The sequence below is a fragment of the Pinus tabuliformis genome, chromosome 2_1 (assembly GCF_031772625.1).
Source record: "Pinus tabuliformis cultivar Carrire ecotype Pingquan chromosome 2_1, CPIR1, whole genome shotgun sequence".
Taxonomy (NCBI): Eukaryota; Viridiplantae; Streptophyta; class Pinopsida; order Pinales; family Pinaceae; genus Pinus; species Pinus tabuliformis.
This window is the reverse complement of record NC_142299.1, coordinates 275,282,627-275,302,921: the sequence shown is the minus strand read 5'-3', so window position 1 is coordinate 275,302,921 and position 20,295 is coordinate 275,282,627. Positions and strand designations below refer to the sequence as shown.

At 38.3% G+C, this 20,295-nt stretch overlaps 2 pseudogenes; both read right to left on the bottom strand.

Moving 5' to 3' along the window:
• Positions 1–1,065: 1,065 nt before the first annotated feature.
• LOC149199842 (universal stress protein PHOS32-like) lies at positions 1,066–1,784 on the bottom strand (annotated as a pseudogene).
• Positions 1,785–5,708: 3,924 nt separating this feature from the next.
• LOC149199841 (universal stress protein PHOS32-like) lies at positions 5,709–6,350 on the bottom strand (annotated as a pseudogene).
• Positions 6,351–20,295: the final 13,945 nt, after the last annotated feature.

Sequence of the window (20,295 nt, the reverse complement as noted above, 5' to 3'; positions counted from 1 at the left end):
TTACATGTTCTAATAGACTGAGTGACCAATCCCATGAACCATTCTAAAGTAGCTCCTTTCAATGTTGAAGGAAACAATTTGAGTTTTTGAGAGTCTTGTAAATAATCATAAGTTCTGCACAAGACCTAAAATTCAAATAAAAAGGTTTCAGGATCTTCATTTTTTAATCCATGAAAATTTGGGAGGATAGAAGGTGAGATATTTTTCATTGTGGCCTTTGTTTCTTCATCAACTATATGACATCCAAAAGAATTATCAACTTCCCTATTTCCTCTACCTTCTCCATCATTTACTCTACCTTCTCCATTATTTCCTCTACCTCTTCCTCCTCCAAATAGTGTAAATTCTCCATTCAGAACTCCCTCTCCTTCTTCTTTTCTTCTTACCATTATAGATTCTTCAGGGTCAATATAAGATTCAACTTGCAAGGTTAATTTCTCTTCCTTAGGTTCCCCTATCAATGGTATGTGGAAGAAAGGTTCTACTTCTCCCTCTCCTCTAGGAATTTCTAATTGTTAAGTTTTGGGTATGTTCTATGCTAGAGCAATTTATTTGAATTTTCACAGTTAGCAATCACATCAGCATTAAGATAAATTGTAGATAGAACATAAATATAAATCGCAGAAGACAAGCCAAGGCAAGAGGACACAAGATATGGCGCGATCCAGGGACAAACCCCACAATGTGTGGGGAAACCCTTTGATCAAATCTTCTTTTATCTTCAAATTTCAGCAGAGAAGGAGAGAGAGAGAGAGTAAATTTACAACAGAAGTCAATACTTTGACTTATCTAGATCTAGCATAGATCATTTCATATCATGATGAAATTAGTTGAAGACATTCTACTTCAACTGATTCTCAAGGTGACTCCTTCACCTATCATCGTGCTGCATCTCATCCATTTGCTACACCTTACTGTGTAGCACCATCATGTTGCCCATGATCATCATGATGCTCATGCTCTCATACATCACTGTGCTGCCCATGATCTTCATCAGCTGATAACAAAAATAAGCTTTGGCCAAAATATAAGAACTAGTTTGGCTGTGGCGGAGATACCAAAATATATAAAAAATACAAATAGCGATGAACATTGCAGGAATACAGTGCTGTCATCACATACTGACCATATCTGTCCCAACCTTACAAATTACAATTCGTAAATCAAAAGGGCATAGGTAATGTTCAAATCCCAGTGCCTTACGGACATAACAAACCAAAAGGTTTCTTTGTTTTTTATTTATACCTATATGAAACACTGATTCTCTTCATGGTTTGAATCCAGGTTCCTTTACAACAGTCACGGGGCAATTTGCACTGCTTATAACATAATTACTCACACTTCCGAGGAAAACCCTTTTCAGCTGCCCAAGGCCTCTGTTGTCCATCACCAAACTATCAAGCTTAAGGTCCTCAACCGCCTCGCATAACTTCTCCCTCGCATCACCCCAATAAACCTTGGCTATTACTTCTAGCTCCTTTTTCCTTGACGCAGTGTCCAACAAATCCAGAGTCTCAGCATCCGGAGCTTAGACATATTGGCTACTCTGAACTCGGATAAAGGAATCAGAGGTGATCCGGACTGCTCCCACAATTGACTCTGTCCGCTCTCCGGTGGTTTGTTTTGATTGACATGAATAACCACGACTCGATCTCCCTTGTCTGCCAGATTATCCAGAGCCCATTTGAGGGAAAATTTTCTTGAGGCTGAGTAGTCCACTGCAACTCGAATATTTCGATCGCCAGGCATCTTGCGTTGCGTTGAGATCCGGTTGTTATGAGTTTCCCTTTTATTTCATTACGCTGGCTTCATAGCTGCGTATAGATCTATATTATATGACTCTGATCCTTTGCTTCATTACGCTGGCTTCATAGCTGCGTATAGATCCATTTTAGCTGTGTTGTATGTCTGCGTGTAGAGTATAGGGCACGCTGTGCATGTAACAGGTTTGCTGCGTATATAGCTAGGGCATCATCCACGTATAAGCATGTTACTCTTGGTGTCTCACTCCTTCTCCAAAAACCCAAGACGTGGAGAGGAGGAGATCACTCAAGAATACATATTCAAATGACATCAAATACTCATCTATTTATACTAAAATGAGGATGATGAATAGACACGTCGGTTGGGCTTCTAGATCCTACATAAGAGCTGGTCGGCTTGATAATAATTACATAGACAAAATAAATTCATATCTCCATAAATACTTATCGGAATCGGATGATCTTTGGATCAATCCTACACCTCTCGACGAGAGGGATCCAATAAAAATATCAGCTGCCATAAATAAGCCGACCCACATGGAGTTTGGCCCTAGTTGCCAATTTAACACTCCCTCTCAACTAGGGAGAACTCCGTTCATTGATCCATAAGTTCGACTATACTATCTCTCCCATCAGTGCCCTGCACTATTCTGCCCAACTCTGCTCCGCTCTGCTGGCTCTGCTCTACTCTGCTGGCTCTGGTAGCTCTACTCTGCTCAACTCTGCTGGCTCTGGTAGCTCTGCTCTGCTCAGCTTTGCTGGCTCTGCTAACTATGCTCTGCTTAGCTCTGCTGGCTCTGGTAGCTCTGTTCTGCTCAACTTTGCTGAACTATGAAGAAGAAGAATTTATCGAGAATGAGTCATATCATTCTCCACTAACTCGAAGTTAGTCTCAGAGTGCGTACCACTGGTACCATACCAGTCTCAACCGACCCAAAGTCAGTGTCATAGTATGTACGACTCTCACTGGTCCCAGACCAGTACTACACTGACACGCAGTCAGTCTCGGAGTATGTACCACTGGTCCCAGACTAGTCTCAGCCGACCCGAAGTCAGCATCATAGTATGTACAACTCCTACCACTGGTCCCAGACCAGTATCATTGATCCCAGATCAATGGAGGTCATCCTAGCGTAGGGAGTACGGTAGATACAACGATGCGTCCATTGGTACTACTATGGTCCCTAACTTCATTTCTCTACTCATTGATCAGATGAGAGGTACTTCCCATTAGTCCCAGACTGCATGGGTAGGATGCCTCGATAGGAGAACTTAATCAATCCTTTCCTCACAGGAGAACACATCAATTCTACTACAATCGCCATGGAGAACACATCAATCCAGGCCTCACAGGAGAACACATCAATCCTACTACAATCGCCATGGAGAACACATCAATCCAGGCCTCACAGGAGAACACATCAATCCTGCTACAATCGCCATGGAGAACACATCAATCCAGGCCTCACAGGAGAACTAATCATCCTGCTACACAAGAGAGCGTATCATCTTGTCCCATAAGAGAGCGAATCATCTTGTTCTAGTACGCACCACCATGGGAGGGTGAGTCACCCTGTGGTCGTATGTTGCTCCAATAGAACTGAAAACCCCCCAGAGCTCCCAGAGCTCAATGTATGCAACATGCAGGACCTTTTTACAAAGGTTTCTCAATGACTCCAAGTCGTTCGGGAAAATCACAAATTTGATCTTTCCTCAGGGCCTTGTCCTGTACATCATCTTAGTGTGATGGATCCTCCTTGATCATCGACTTACCATATCCCAGATAAGGCAGTATTTGATGTCTATCTGCTGGAGCAATTGTCTAATATGAGATTCCTCAATAATCAAATCCCACCTCTAGTTGTCACAGAGAATCACAGTGGTATTCATCATGTGTACAAACAGCTCACTGAAGAGTTTCAACAACCAGATTGCCTCACAGAAGGCCATGCTATCAGCAATGTATTCTGCTCAGAGTCACCGACTTCTGCTTCCTGCTCTTCCAGGATATTGAGGCAGATTCCAAAGAGAAACATCACTGGGAAGTGCTCTAGTGATCCTCCATACTGCCTGCCCACTCATCATTCGAATAATCATGTGGTTTCATATTTCCGCCAGTGTATCCATGAGAGATTGTGCCCTGAAGATATCTCAAAATATTCTTGGCACCAATCCAGTGAGGCTCAAATATTATCTCACCATGCTAACTGCATCTCATATGTCCAGACGGAGGTTCTCCAAGTACATCAATGTGAATGAGTTTATGAAACTCAAAGGCATTTCCCAAATCTGGTCCGACATCATTACCATATAACTTCTGAAAGTTAAGATCCTCGAGGTAGTCACAAGCTTGCAGCTTATCTTCTCACATTCAGAATCCAACTCCCTCTGTCTCCTATAAATGAGAGGGTTTGCACCTGTCAGACATAGGTGCCGGTACGAGAGGTTTATCATCCACAACCTTCGAGTAATGGTTTGGATCGGTTTCACTCCTAGTGAATCTCAACTTTCATTAAACAACTATCAATCCTCTCATACTATGCCCAAGGTGTTTTTCTTCAAGCCATAGAGGTCTTTCTTCCATCAAACTCCTCGGGTTGTTCCAAACCTATGAACCTGCTGCATGAGGGGAAAGGTCCCCTTATAATATTTTCCTTCGGTACATTTCAGACATGTGCCTTCATGCTTCTTTTTGAATTCAGGCATCCTAGTCACCATCTGACTCACAGACCTCCAATGCTGAGTCAATGGACATGGTCCCTAGTGGACTTCCTACAACTTGATACAACCCTGAACTCAAAACATCTTTAAAAGATCTATTTTCAAACACATACCTTTCATCGATAAATGCCACCCTGTAACCTTTGACTCCCATTTCCGAGATGGACATCAGGTTCGATCAGGTACATAAAAGAGATTTTGGCGTTCCTTGCTTTCCTGGAAGAGTCGACCATTTCCTTGATGACCTGCATTACGAGTCATTCTTTTGATCATTGAAGATGTCCCAAGAATGATTGTTATCTTCATCAAGAGATGTGTCTCTGCCATTCGTACACTCCTTCGCATAACGACCGAACTTATTTCAATAAGGCATCCGCCTTTCCTTCCACCCTTAGATCCGAACTTCCCAATGAAGTGATCTTAAGATGGACCATCATAATCTTCCGCTGCGCCATTCTGATAACATTCTCTGCTTTGACTTCACCCTAGGTGAATTATGAGGAACCCATTGATCCCACTGTCTTGTCCCAACTGTCCTCGGTGATTGCTCTTTCACTCTTGCTTGGGCATTATCTTCACCTCAGCTCCGATACCATGTTAAGTTTTGGGTATGTTCTATGCTAGAGCAATTTATTTGAATTTTCACAGTTAGCAATCACATCAGCATTAAGATAAACTATAGATAGAACATAAATATAAATCACAGAAGACAAGCCAAGGCAAGAGGACACAAGATATGGCGCGAGCCAGGGACAAACCCCACAATGTGTGGGGAAACCCTTTGATCAAATCTTCTTTTATCTTCAAAGTTCAGCAAAGAAGGAGAGAGAGAGAGAGTACATTTACAACAGAAGTCAATACTTTAACTTATCTAGATCTAGCATAGATCATTTCATATCATGATGAAATCAGTTGAAGACATTCTGCTTCAACTGATTCTCAAGGTGACTCCTTCACCTATCATCATGCTGCATCTCGTCCATTTGCTACACCTTACTGTGTAGCACCATCATGTTGCCCATGATCATCATGCTGCTCATGCTCTCATACATCACTGTGCTGCCCATGATCTTCATCAGCTAATAACACAAATAAGCTTTGGCCAAAATATAAAAACTAGTTTGGCTGTGGCGGAGATACCAAAATATATAAAAAATACAAACAGCGATGAACATTGTAGGAATACAGTGTTGTCATCACATACTGACCATATCTGTCCCAACCTTACAAATTACAATTCGTAAATCAAAAGGGCATAGGTAATGTTCAAATCCCAGTGCCTTACGGACATAACAAACCAAAAGGTTTCTTTGTTTTTTATTTATACCTATATGAAACACTGATTCTCTTCATGGTTTGAATCCAGGTTCCTTTACAACAGTCACGGGGCAGTTTGCGCTACTTATAACATAATTACTCACACTTCCGAGGAAAATCCTTTTCAGTTGCCCAAGGCCTCTGCTGTCCATCACCAAACTATCAAGCTTAAGGTCCTCAACCGCCTCGCATAACTTCTCCCTCGCATCACCCCAATAAACCTTGGCTATTACTTCTAGCTCCTTTTGCCTTGACGCAGTGTCCAGCAAATCCAGAGTCTCAGCATCCGGAGCTTAGACATATTGGCTACTCTGAACTCGGATAAAGGAATCAGAGGTGATCCGGACTGCTCCCACAGTTGACTCTGTCCGCTCTCCGGCGGTTTGTTTTGATTGACATGAATAACCACGACTCGATCTCCCTTGTCTGCCAGATTATCCAGAGCCCATTTGAGGGCAAATTTGCTTGAGGCTGAGTAGTCCACTGCAACTCCAATATTTCGATCACTAGGCATCTTGCGTTGCGTTGAGATCCGGTTGTTATGAGTTTCCCTTTTATTTCAGTAAGCTGGCTTCATAGCTACGTATAGATCTATATTATATGACTCTAATCCTTTGCTTCATTACGCTGGCTTCATAGCTGCGTACAGATCCATTTTAGCTGTGTTGTATGTCTACGTGTAGAGTATAGGGCACACTATGCATGTAACAGGTTTGTTGCATATATAGCTAGGGCATCATCCACGTATAAGCATGTTACTCTTGGTGTCTCACTCCTTCTCCAAAAACCCAAGACGTGGAGAGGAGGAGATCACTCAAGAATACATATTCAAATGACATCAAATACTCATCTATTTATACTAAAATGAGGATGATGAATAGACACGTCGGTTGGGCTTCTATATCCTACATAAGAGCTGGTCGGCTTGATAATAATTACATAAACAAAATAAATTCATATCTCCATAAATACTTATCGGAATCAGATGATATTTCGATCAATTCTACACCTCTCGACGAGAGGGATCCAATAAAAGTATCAGCTGCCATAAATAAGCCGACCCACATGGAGTTTGGCCCTAGTTTCCAATTTAACACTAATTCTTCAGCTAAAATATGTCGGCATTATGACAGAGATTTGGCACTGTGACACAGGTGTTGTCCTTGATGGCAACTCACTCAGAAGACAAATCACAGTTCAGACTCACAGAATGAAGAAAGAGAAGTATACGCAGGTTCCCCATTGACCAAGCCATGTGTACACATGGGTTCGCAGACCAAAAGGAGCATACAACGTACACACGCACTTTCATTGAAGGAAAGGTGCATACATGTTGGAAAACTAAGTTTTGGTCCGTGGTATTTGGTCCATGGTATTTTGATCCATGGCATTGGTCCAAGGTATCTTGTTCGAAGTGTTGACCCCAGGTATTGGTTCTAAGTAGTTTTGGTCCATGGTATTGAGTAAGGCCTAAGACTATAAAAGGAGGAGAAGATATTTAGGCGAAGGCACTCAAGTATTGAATATCTAATGAAGAGAAGGATCTAGTATACAGGTTATTGGGTTATGGTGCATAGCTGGATCTGAACCAAGGATGAACCTTAGCGCTTGATGAAGGATAAGATCTAATGATGGGTCAAGATCTTAAGGCTTGAAGTGAAGTATCTTTATGTGGTTTTGATTATTTATCTAAATAACTGGCACATGTTGTAGTCTGTAAATATGATGATCTTGGTATAACTAATGTTTGAAATTGTTGTAAAGTTTAAATCATCATTTACAGATCTGTATGTAGGTTCACTTTAGAAAAGGCACGTATAGATGTTGGTTCTACATATCAAAATAGTGTATACATATTAAATTTGATTTTCAGATCTGTACGCAGGTTCGTCTTGAGAAAAGTGCGAATGCACGCAGGTTCGACACATTGAATTAGTGTATACCTCATAAAATATGTTTTATCTGCTTCTGTTTGATGTCGCAGTGTTCTGGGTTCTGGTTACTATATTCTAGTTACAACATTCTAAAAGATCATATTGAAGGGTTATCAAGTGATTGGTTGATTCAGTTGTGGTTGGTGCAAAGGAGATTGGTTGATTTGATGATTGAATGATGCTATTGATGGATCCAGTCTGAAAATTTATGAAACGTGGTCCCTGGAACAAAAGAGAAGGTTGTAGCCTTCTGTAGGCCAGCACCTATGTACTAGTAAACATATCAACTAGTACAAGAGCTAGGGGGTTGTAGCTCCCTTCCAAGAGAAGTTGGAGAACAAGAGAAGGTTGTAGCCTTCTACAAGTAGAAGCCTGCGTACTGGTATAAGACTGCACCAGTACAAAAATTGTAAAAAGAATTTTCTAATTTAAAAGAAGATATAGACGATTGTAGCAGGTGGTTTTCACCCACATTGGGTTTCACCCACCTTAGTTGAAAAGGTTTTAATATCTTTGTCTACTAAGTTTGAATCAAAAGTATATGCCATAGAAGAAAAGCAGGATCTTTAGACTATTACTATGACACAACTGCACGGAATCTTAACTGGTTTTGAAATGAGAAAAGGAGGTCCATCAAATATGAGAGAAGTTGCATTTAGAGCTTCAGGTAGAGAAGAACTCAATCAATCAAGACATATTTCAAAAGGAGAGGAAGAAGCAAACTTTGTCAAGAACCTTCAACGGGGTTCCAGAAGATTCAGAGGTAAACTACCTTCCAAATGTTTTGCTTGTGGAAGAGTTGGTCATTATGCTGCCAAATGTCCTCATAAAGATAATCTTGATAAAGGTAAGGAATCAGCTAAATGGAATAGGAAACAAAGTGTAAGTAAGAAGAGCTACTATATGCATGAAGATAGCGATGGTTTATCAATTAGTGATGAAGATGAAAATAGTAATGACTATAGACTTTTGATGGCTTTTGAAGATGATGATTTCTTGGATGCTTTAGATGAAGATGACCTTGATGAAGAAATCTCTAAACTCAAAATCTATTTAGAAGAAAAGAAAATGATTATAGATACTTTGACATTCCAACTTGCAGAAAGAGAAAAACACAATGAAAAACTAGAATGTGAAATTGTGGGTCTAAGAAAGGATATTGAGAAAACAAAAGCTCTAAATCTTAGATTTACTAAAGGATCAAGAACATTAAATGAAATTATCAAAGTGAAGTGTTCTCCTCTGATAAAGACAGGTCTTTGATATACTGAAGAAGCATCTCAAGCATAGAAGCCATCAACCTCCACTAAAAGCTATCTTGATGCGGCAAAGAGCAGTGAACAATTTGACAATCATCAGCAAAGGCATAACGCAGGTCACCAGGTAAATCAGGCTCAATTTACTTCAAGGATGAAAAAAAGCTATAACCAATCTCAGGTAAATCATACTCAATCTTCTTCAAGAATGAATATCAATAGAAACTATAATCACCAGGTTAGTAATCGTAGGAACTTCTTTAATGGCCAATGTTTTTCATGTCATAACTTTGGACACAAAGTTACTCAATGTGTTGCTTATAAGACCATCATGACTAGAGAACCACGAAATCAAAGAAATGTGACAGGGATCATGAAACGAACCTACAATAACTTTTCTCTTCTTGAAAATGAAATAGAATGCTCTATCTGTAACAATTTTGGTCATGAAGAATTTGAATGTAGGAGTAAATTTCGGCAAACATCTCAAAAGGAGAAAACTTCACTAAGTCCAGTGAAGTCCCAAAATATGGAGAAAGAAAGAACTACAAAAAGAAAGATGTGGTATAGCCTTGTATGTAGAAGGACAAGAAAATCAATGGTACATCAACAGTGGATGCTCAAAACACATGACAAGTGACAAAGAAAAACTTCAGTCATATAATGCCTTAGAAAAGGAAAAAAAGGTCCCATTTGGAAATGACACTCCTACTGTCATAAATGGTAAAGGTTCTGTTCTCTTAAAAGAAAAATTTAAAGCTGGGAATGTTATGTATGTTGATGGTCTAAAGCATAACCTGTTGAGTGTCAGTCAAATGTGTGATCAAGGAAATGAAGTAGTATTTCGATCAAATGGATGTGTTGTTCGTGAGATTGATACAGGAGAAATCGTGATCAAAGGTATAAAAACTCCAAACAACTTATACATACTCAAGGGAGGACAACAATAGTGCTATCTAAGCAAAAATGATGAACACTGGCTATGGCACAGAAGATTGGGGCATCTAAGCTTCTCTCAAATAAGAAAAGCATGCAGATTCCAGGTTGTTCGTGATCTTCCTGATATCAGCATCCCAGAAAATACAATATGCAAATCATGTCAATTTGGTAAGCAAACCAGAGCGCACTTCCCTGAAAAGGAAGGATTAGCTAGTAAGCCTCTTGAACTTGTTCATACTGATTTATGTGGACCATCAAGGAAAAAGTCACCTCGTGGAGAAGAATACTTTATATTGTTCATTGATGATTTTTCCAGAATGTGTTGGATAGGACTTCTAAAGCATAAAGATGAAGCATTTGAAAAATTCAAAGCCTTCAAAGCCTTGGTTGAAAATGAATCAGATCGCAAAATCAAATGCCTCAGATCTAATCAAGGAGGGGAATTTACCTCGGATGAATTCTTTGAATTTTGTGAAGAAAATGGAATAAAAAGGCCATTCTCCACTGCAAGGACTCCTCAACAAAATGGAGTAGTAGAAATGATGAATAGAACTATTCAACAAATGGCTTGTGCTATGATAGATGAGTTTGGAACTCCTGCAACCTTCTGGGGTGAAGCTGCATTTGTTGTCATCACTATTCTCAACTAAGCAAATGTTCGGGTAAACAAAACTCAAGCTCCACATGAACTTTGGTATGCTAAGACTCCTACTGTAAAATACTTCAAAGTTTTTGGACGCAAATGTTACATCAAAAGGACTGATGAAAAACTTGGCAAGTTTGAACCCAGAGCAGATGAAGGCATTCTCCTTGGTTACTCTTCCCGAAGTAAAGGATATAAATGTTATAATAAAATACTTAGAAACTTATTGAAAGTATTGATGTTGTGGTTTATGAAGCATGCAAAAATCCAAAGCAAGTAAAAACCGAAGATCGTGAAGAAGATGAGGATTATCCTCCCAAATCAAATCAGACTAATTTTGAAGAAGAAACCAATGAAGCACCAGAAGAATAGATAATGATAGAAGAAAAGACTCCATCCAGGTATGTTCAGAAAAATCATCTAGAGACTCAAATTTTGGGACAGAAAGAGGTAGGTGTGCAAAAAAGAAGAACTATTACATAATCTTCAAGCTATCCCACATTGCTTTCCTCCATCGAACCTCAAAATGTAAATGAAGCATGCAAAGATGAATGTTGGGTCAAGGCCATGAATGAAGAACTTGAGAAAATTGAAAAAAATAATACTTGGGAATTAGTTCCTAGACCTCATGATAAGAATATCATAGGAACTAAATGGATATTCAAAAACATGCTGAATGAAAATGGGGAAGTTATTAGAAACAAGGTGAGAATTGTTTGTAAAGGATATGCTCAACAAGAAGGTATAGATTTTGAAGAAACTTTTGCACCTGTTGCTAGACTTGAAGCCATAAGAATGTTCCTTGCTCTTTCTAGGTTTCAAAAATTCAAAGTATACCGAATGGATGTAAAATATGCCTTTCTTAATGGAGACTTAGAAGAAGAAGTCTATATTGAGCAACCAGACAGATTCATTCTTAGAAATGATGCAAAACTTGTATGCAAACTCAAAAAGGCTCTCTATGGTCTAAAATAAGCTCCAAGGGCCTGGTATTACCGTTTTGACAAATATCTCCATCAACAAGGTTTTTCAAAAGGATTAGCTGATAGCAATCTATATACAAAGATTGACAATAATAAATTGCTAATACTTGTTGTGTATGTTGATGATATCATTTTTGGTAGCAATGAAGAAGCCATGAGTCAGAATGTTTCTTCGGTAGTGCAGCAAGAAGTTGAAATGTCCCTGCTTGGCGAGCTTACACATTTTCTTGGTCTAAAAGTTCAACGAAATAAAGATGGTATTTTTTTGTCACAAACCAAATATCTCAAACAGATCTTGAAAAAATACAGCATGGAAGATTCTAAACCAGTATGTACCCCAATGGTAATAGGACGCAGTCTCAGCTCAAATGATGAATCAACAGTAATACATCAACCAACCTATAGATCCATGATTGGTAGTTTGCTTTATCTAACAAGCACTCGACCTGACATCATGCATGCAGTGCGAATAGTTGGAAGATTCCAAGCAAATATAAAGGAATCACACCTTCAAGCAGTCAAAAGGATTTTCAAATATCTTCAAGGAACACAGAATTTTGTTTTATGGTATCCTAGACATACATATCTTACACTTCATGCATATACAGATGCAGATTGGGCAGGAAGCGTTGTTGACAGAAAAAGCACTAGTGGTGGTGCATTCTATATGGGTTCTAGATTAGTGTCTTGGTTCAACAAGAAACAAAGTTCAATTGCATTATCTACAGCTGAAGCAGAGTATGTGGCTGGTGCATCTTGTTGCACACAACTCATTTGGATGATGCAAACATTGCAAGACATTCAAATCACATGTACTCCACCCATCTCCATTCTATGTGATAATACAAGTGCCATCAGTATTTCAAAGAATCTAGTCATGCATTCCAAGACCAAGCACATACCCATCAAATATCATTTTCTATGTGAACAAATGCTTGAACAAAAGGTCAAATTGGAGTATGTTCCCTCCAAAGAATAGGTTACTGTTATATTCACCAAACCATTCCCCATAGAGACATTTGAATATCTCAGACAGAGGCTGGGAGTAGTTGATGCATCATCCTACTGTTAAATCTTATCTATTTCAGAGAAAAGTGGTTATACGCGAGTTTCATGAAGTGTAGCCGCATACATATGATGGTTTTTGTGGATACAATCACGTATATGTTGGTTTGAAGAAAAGCAGTGGGCCAGACTCAGGATGAAAGGAGTCTGATATGGGTCTGACAGTGATCATCTGGCACGGGGAGCATATACTTCTAATAATGCATTGTTGGCATTATCTTAGAAGATCTTGGTACAAATTCATAGTTGTTTTTTATTCAGGTGGAACAGGTTCAGGGGGAGATCATGTTTGCTGGTTTGGATGCTAATTGACAGATGCTGCTTATGATAGTTGTTGATGACTATCATGGTCTTGTTTCAGACATTTGGTCTCTGTTATATATGTCATGTATATCTTTTAATGTCAAGGTCATGAAACGACCTATTTTTTTACCCCACTATGCATGGGATGGATGATGTAATGTTCTTGTTTTGACATGTATAAACAATTGGTATATCCCCACTTGGTTGGGAGATGGATGTATGTATGAGTCATTGATGATAGGAAGGTCATTTATGATGTATCTATAGAGTCATGTTCTTGTTTTAGAACATCTTTTTGCAGACCTTGCTTATATTCATGGGGAGCATGGACTCGAGCATGAGATTTCAGCATGTACTCAGGGTGAGCGTAACTCTTTTCCCTTGATGACAAAGGGGGAGAGTGACTTGGGGTTTCCATGAAGTCCAAAGGGGGAGATTGTTAGCATTATGACACAGATTTGGCACTATGACACAGGTGTTGTCCTTGATGGCAACTCACTCAGAAGACAGATCACAGCTCAGACTCACAAAATAAAGAAAGAGAGGTATACGCAGGTTCCCCATTGACCAAGCCATGTGTACATGTGGGTTCGTAGACCAAAATGAGTGTACAACATACACACACACTTTCATGGATGGAAAGGCGCGTACATGTTGGAAAACTAAGTTTTGGTCCATGGTATTTGGTCCATGGTATTTTGATCCATGGTATTCGTCCAATGTATCTTGTCCGAAGTGTTGACCCCAGGTATTTGGTCCAAGGTATTGGTTCTAAGTAGTTTTGGTCCATGGTATTGAGTAAGGCCTAAGACTATAAAAGGAGGAGAAGAGCTTTAGGCAAAGGCGCTGAAGTATTGAATATCTAATGAGGAGCAAGATCTAGTATATAGGTTATTGGGTTATGGTGCATAGCCGGATCTGAACCAAGGATGAACCTTAGCACTTGATGAAGGATAAGATCTAATGATGGGTCAAGATATTAAGGCTTGAAGTGAAGTATCTTTATGTATATCTTTTTATTATAAAAAACCGAAGTCTGAATACAGTGTATCAGCAAAAAGCCTGAACTTAACGTAATTCCTTCTAACTTATCTAACTTCTAACTCGGTTCCATGGAACCGATATTTAAAGGAAAATAACATAAATTTTTATGAGATAAATGTGCTATAGGTGGCTAATTCGAATTAAATGTAACATGATTGTTTATTTGATAACTTGCTATAGGTGGCTACTTCGAATTGCAATAGGACTGTTTAAAATTTTGAGTAGCTATAGGTGGCTAATTTGAATTAGATTTGCAACAGAACTATTAGACTCTTGATTAGCTACGAAATATTAAATCAAGAGTCCTACTTCTTTCAGATAACGTACTTTCAATCCATCTTTGACCATGACTTTAGGCTTGCTTTTCTATCAATCTGGACCGAGTGAATAGGATAGAATCCATGTGTAGATGATTCTAGAAATGCCCATGTGGCCCAATTCTTCATTTGACACCTGGAACCTACCAAACCATGAGAGTAGCTATGGAATCCACAGTTAGCTGTAGAATAGGCTGCATTCTGTAGCTAATTTGAAAAAATTTATTCAAATTGCAAGAACATGAAAATATAATATGGCGATGATTTTAATGCTTTCCTTAAGACAAAACCTAGAATTTATCATTTGATTGGGTTTGTAATCTTATGAGAAAGTGAGGGAAAAAGGTGAGAAAAAATATCAAGGAGAGGGTAATTTTGAGGTTCAACGGTTATGCAGGTGACTCTGCTAGTCAAAATGATGTAAACCCTAACACATCAAAAGACAATAACATGGAGAAGCTTTAAAATTGTGGTAATACCCTCGGCTCTAGTAGAAACAAGAAAATGAGTCAACTTAACATTGGAAGATCCTTTTCTCCAAAAAGAAATGTTGATGTTGCAGGTAGCAATAAATATCATCAAAGAACCTCAACACGAAATAATTTTAGAGATGCACAAAGGAAATCCTCTGTTTCCAGGTATCAAACTATATTTTTTGCTATTGTTACTCTTGTCCAAATTTTGGGCACATGGTAAAGGATCATAGGGCATATAATAAGGATATTTATGAAGACTCTAATCAGCTCCTCAGAATAAAATTTGCAAGGAGATACTCCAATGTACACACCTACACATATTATGCTCCATCATTCATGTACAAAATTGAATGTTTCAAATTTCATAATGTTGGACATATAGCTCAAGATTGAAAATTGAGATGGGTTCCAAAACAATTTGAAGAATCTTCAACCAAGAAAGAACAAAGAGTCACAAAAGTTTGGAGAAGGAAGCAAGTTGCACCAAAAGAAGAGCATGTTGAATATGCCTTGAGTTCTCAAGGCATTAATACTTGTTAAGGGTATCAAAAAAATTTTATGCATATCGTTAGGGGGAGCACAAGTCAACAAAAGAAGATCTATCACATGAAGACCAACACCTTGATAGAGGGAGAACCACCATGATAGGTGGAGTTTCATATGAAGAATTTTCCATTGATGTCAAATGGGGAAAGAATATTGAAAGGGGGAGAGTATTGTCATCAATGAAAAATGGGGAGATTTCTTGACAAATTTTCCATTGATGTCAATAAGATGGAAACTTGGATGCATTGTTGAAATATTCCCAAAATGAAACCTTATCCCTAAGTGAAAAACTATAACCCTAGCATGGCTCATACATATGATGGAAACCCTAAGTCTATAATGAGGAAGTAAAACCCTAATATTACTGAAGTACATGACGAAGACAAATCCTATCTAATGTCAATATGATGAAACCCTAAACCCAAGCTTTAAATGAGAACCTTGGCCTAAACCCTAGTTGTTGCATGAATGCAAGTTGACTAGAAAACCCTAGCACGAAACCCTATAAATGGAAAATTGAAACCATATAAATGGAAAACCCTAGAATGGTTGGTTGGAAAGCCTAAATCCCTAGACCCTGAACCTATGGATGCATATATAATGAAAACCCTAATATAGAAGCCCCTGCTTAAGAAACCCATATGCCCTAATAAATGGTGTAGCCCTTATCTTGGAATCCTTAGCATTGGAAGAAACATTACCATAAAATCATACCCTAATTCCTATGCCTAAATTCATGAGGTAACCTTGAAAATCATACCAAATACCTTAAGGATTGGCATAAAATTCTAGGACTATGATGAGGATTTTTTTATTTATTTTTTAACATTTGAGACATCACCTTAAAATAAGTCTTATACCAACTCATGGACCATTCATTCACCTCCTATCTCGTTGTCAATATGGAAATATTAAATTTTGAAAATATTATATGTTAATATTGATCAAATCTGCTAGTCTACTTATGTAGGCTCACTAGGACAAGTTGACTCCCCTATAAAGATGTGTCTATTCAAACATTGAAAAAGCATAAATATAAGTAATGTGAAATTCGGTCCCAAAAAAAAGGAGGAGTATAGTGTAGAGAAAGGAGTGTAAGTTCACAACTCGTGAATTCGAAGAGAAAAATAAATTTGAGATCTTTGTTTAGTTTATTTTCTGTTATGTGATAATTTGTCGAGACATTTTTGACCTATGGAAACTACTCCTTTACGGACCTATGAGACACTAGATCTTGGACCTAGTAAAGAGCTTGTGTTACATATTTCAGACATGCTCTTTATAATAGATCTTGGCCTTGACACTTGTTGCAGACCACAAAATTGCAAAATTTAGACCTTCTCTTTGTTACAGATCTCAATCTTGACACTTGTTGCAAACCATAGAACTGCAAAATTCAGATCTGTTATCTTGTTGAAAACCTTGGCTTACAGTAGACCCGTGATACACGTTTATATTAGTGGGAAGAAACTTATGTTTGAAATGAGTTTGTAAAGTAATTTTGAACTCTTGGAACTTTGGAGAATAAATGAGCTCAAGCTTGTTTATAAGGTAGTTTAAATTTGTGGGAAGAACCTTTAGGTTCAGACCTAATTTTTGGCTCTATTATAACATTTTGTGGCTAAACTTTTGAGCCATCCTTAAGGTACTTTGGAGCACACTTTTGGTCATAAGAATATATCTATTGGACCACCTCTTGATCTGAAGGTTACCATGAAGCATAAATCAAAGAATAATTGAAGAACTACTGAGAGTTGTTGAAGGATTTATTAAAGTGTTGAGACTGGAGCTAAATTTGGATCAAACCTTTGGGAAATTCCTTGAGCATTGTTGAAGACTGCCATCAAGCATAGATTGAAGACTTGTTGAAGAAAACTTGTTAAGAAACCTTGATTAGACCTTAAAGTGACCTAAAAGGTATTTGTAGAGCAGTCTTTGTATTGACCCTAGAATAGTCTTTGGAATAATTCTTGCAGATCTTTTGGAGAAACTATTGAAGGATGTTTGAAGCGATCTTGTTTTGGCATTGGGGGTAGTTATTTTGGAACACAGTTATTGAAGATTTGTTGAAGTACCTTATTTGGAAGTATTATGTTATGAAACCAACTCAAGAAAAGATAAAAAAAATAGATCAACGCCTTAGAATTCAGCCTCTTCGAGGGGGCAACCTTCTTTACATTACATAAATGAACAATTCTTGGATGATTCAAATGACAAAACCTCCTTTCTATATATAGGAGTCTAAGGAGTCACAATATAACCCAGCCAACCTAACAATAATAATATAAAGCCACAAAAATAACAATAGATGGATTTTATGGGGCACAGTAATAACAATATGGTGGAAATAGGGGCACAACAATATTAATAAGGGGTACAACTACAATAGTAATGGGGTAATCATTAGTATTATAGGGACCCAACATACCCCTCTCCTTCAAAAAAAGTGTTGTCCTCAACGCTTGAGTAGTTCTGGATACTTTTGTATAAAATTCTCATCCTCCCATGTGGAATCTTCAGTGGATAATTTCTTCCACTTGATAAGATACTCCGAAATTGATCGATTTCGTAGCTGTCGAGTTCTTGTTTCTGTGATTGCTTCCGGTTCCAATATACTTTTTCCTTCCTCGTCAAGTTCTGGAAATATTGCTTGAACTGGGAGCTTGTCGCCTATAACCTTCTTTAGACATGAAACATGGAAAACTGGGTGCAATCGAGAAGCTGCAGGAAGCTCCAATTTGTATGCCATAGTACCAATCTTTCGTAACACCTTGTACAGACCATAATACTTTGCTGATAATTTATTATCCTTCTTAGCTTGCTTGAGGGACATTTGCTTATATGGTTGTAGCTGTAGGAATACCCAATCACCTACATCAAAACTTCTTTCATTGCGATGTTGATCTGCCTGTTGTTTCATTCTATTCTGTTTCAACACGAGGTTATCCTTTAAGAGTCGGAGGACTTGTTGTTGATGTTCGATGTGATGTTCCACTACCTGAACCTTAGAATTTTCTCTTAAATATGATGTGATGGATGGTGGTTGATACCCATAAAGTGCCATAAATGGGGTCATTTTTGTTGCTGTATGGAAGGAAGTGTTATACCACCATTCAGCCAGAGGCAACCATTTGACCCATTGTGTCTGTTTATCAGATACAAAGCAACGAAGATATCCTTCCAAACATTTGTTTACTATCTCAGTTTGCCCATCAGATTGAGGATGATAAGATGAGCTATGAGCTAACTGAGTACCAAGACAAGAAAATAATTATGTCCAAAAATTTCCAGTGAAAATGGGATCTTTGTCACTTACAATAATCTTTGGGTTTCCATGTAGCTTTTTAATTGTTTCCATAAATGTAGTAGAAACTGTACTGGCTTTAAATGGATGTGATAATGCACAAAAGTGTGCATACTTGGTAAGTCTGTCAACTACCACCATGATGACACTCTTTCCCTCAGACTTGGGTAAACCTGAGATAAAATCCATTGAAACCTCCTCCCAACGTTGGCTTGGAATGGATAAAGGTTGTAATAGACTCGGTGTCTTAATTGTTTCAACTTTATTTTGTTGGCAAACCAAACATTCCGCCACAAACTTTTGAATATCTGATTTAAGGCCATCCCAAAAAAATTCCTTCTTAACCCTGTGGTAAGTTTTTAAAAATCCTGAGTGCCCTCCTAAGGGAGAAGGTGCAATTCCATAAGAATATTTTGTTTTAGCTAGGAATTCTTACAGAGGTATCAGCGATCTTTGTACCATAACGAATCATTTTTCAAGCTAAATGTATTAGACGTACTGGAATCTTGTTGTAACTTTCAAATAATTGCCCAAACTTCTTTGTCATTCTTCCATTCCTCCCTTGCTTCATTTATCCAATCTGGTTGGATAATAGAAATGGAGCACAACAATGCTTCCACATCCTCATCCTTTCTTGAGAGTGCATCTGCCACCACATTTTGCTTCCCTTTTTTGTAGATGATTTCAAAGTCATAACCCAACATATTTGTGACCCACTTTTGTTGCTCTTTAGAGGATAATCTTTGTTCTAAAAAGTATTTAAGGCTATCATGATCCTTTTTTACCTTGAAGTGTCTTCCCATTAGGTAGGGTCGCCATTTCTTAAGTGCATGGAGTATTGCCAACATTTCCTTCTCATAAATAGCTTTGTGTAAAAACTTTCCCTTGATTGGACGACTTTCAAAAGCAATGGGTCTTTCATCTTGCATTAGAATAGCACCAATTCCATTTCCTGAAGCATCACATTCCACAATAAAGGTTTTTGTGATGTCCGGTGTAGCTAAGACCGGTGCTTGGCACATTGCCTCTTTAAGATGTTCAAAGGCCTTTGTTGCTTCCGGAGTCCATGAAAATTCATCTTTCTTCAATAATATTGTTAGAGGTGTTGCTATTCTCCCATAATTCTTAACAAACTTGCGATAATACCCTATCAACCTGAGAAATCCACACAGGTGCTTTATGGATGTGGGGATTTTCCATTCCTTAATGGCTTTAATTTTGCTAGGGTCTACCTTAACTCCTTCATGAGATACAATATGACCAGATATTCCACTTCCTGGACTCCAAAGAAACATTTGGATCTTTTTTCATATAATTGTTTCTCCTCCAATAGTTGTAGCACCCTGTCAACATGTTCAACATGATCCTTCCAAGACTTGTTGTAGATTAGTATATCATCAAAAACACAAATTTTCTAAGGAATGGTTTGAAAATTGAATTCATCAAACCTTGAAATGTTGAAGGTGCATTGGTAAGGCCAAAAGGCATGACCAAAAATTCATAATGACCCTCATGAGTTCTAAATGTTGTTTTCGGAATGTCTTCAGTCTTCATTCTGATTTGATGATATCTTGAACGAAGATCCAACTTGGTGAAGTAAATTGATCCATGCAATTCATCAATGATAGGAATGGGAAAATTATCTTTAATAGTGAGCTTGTTGAGCTCCCTATAATCCGGACAC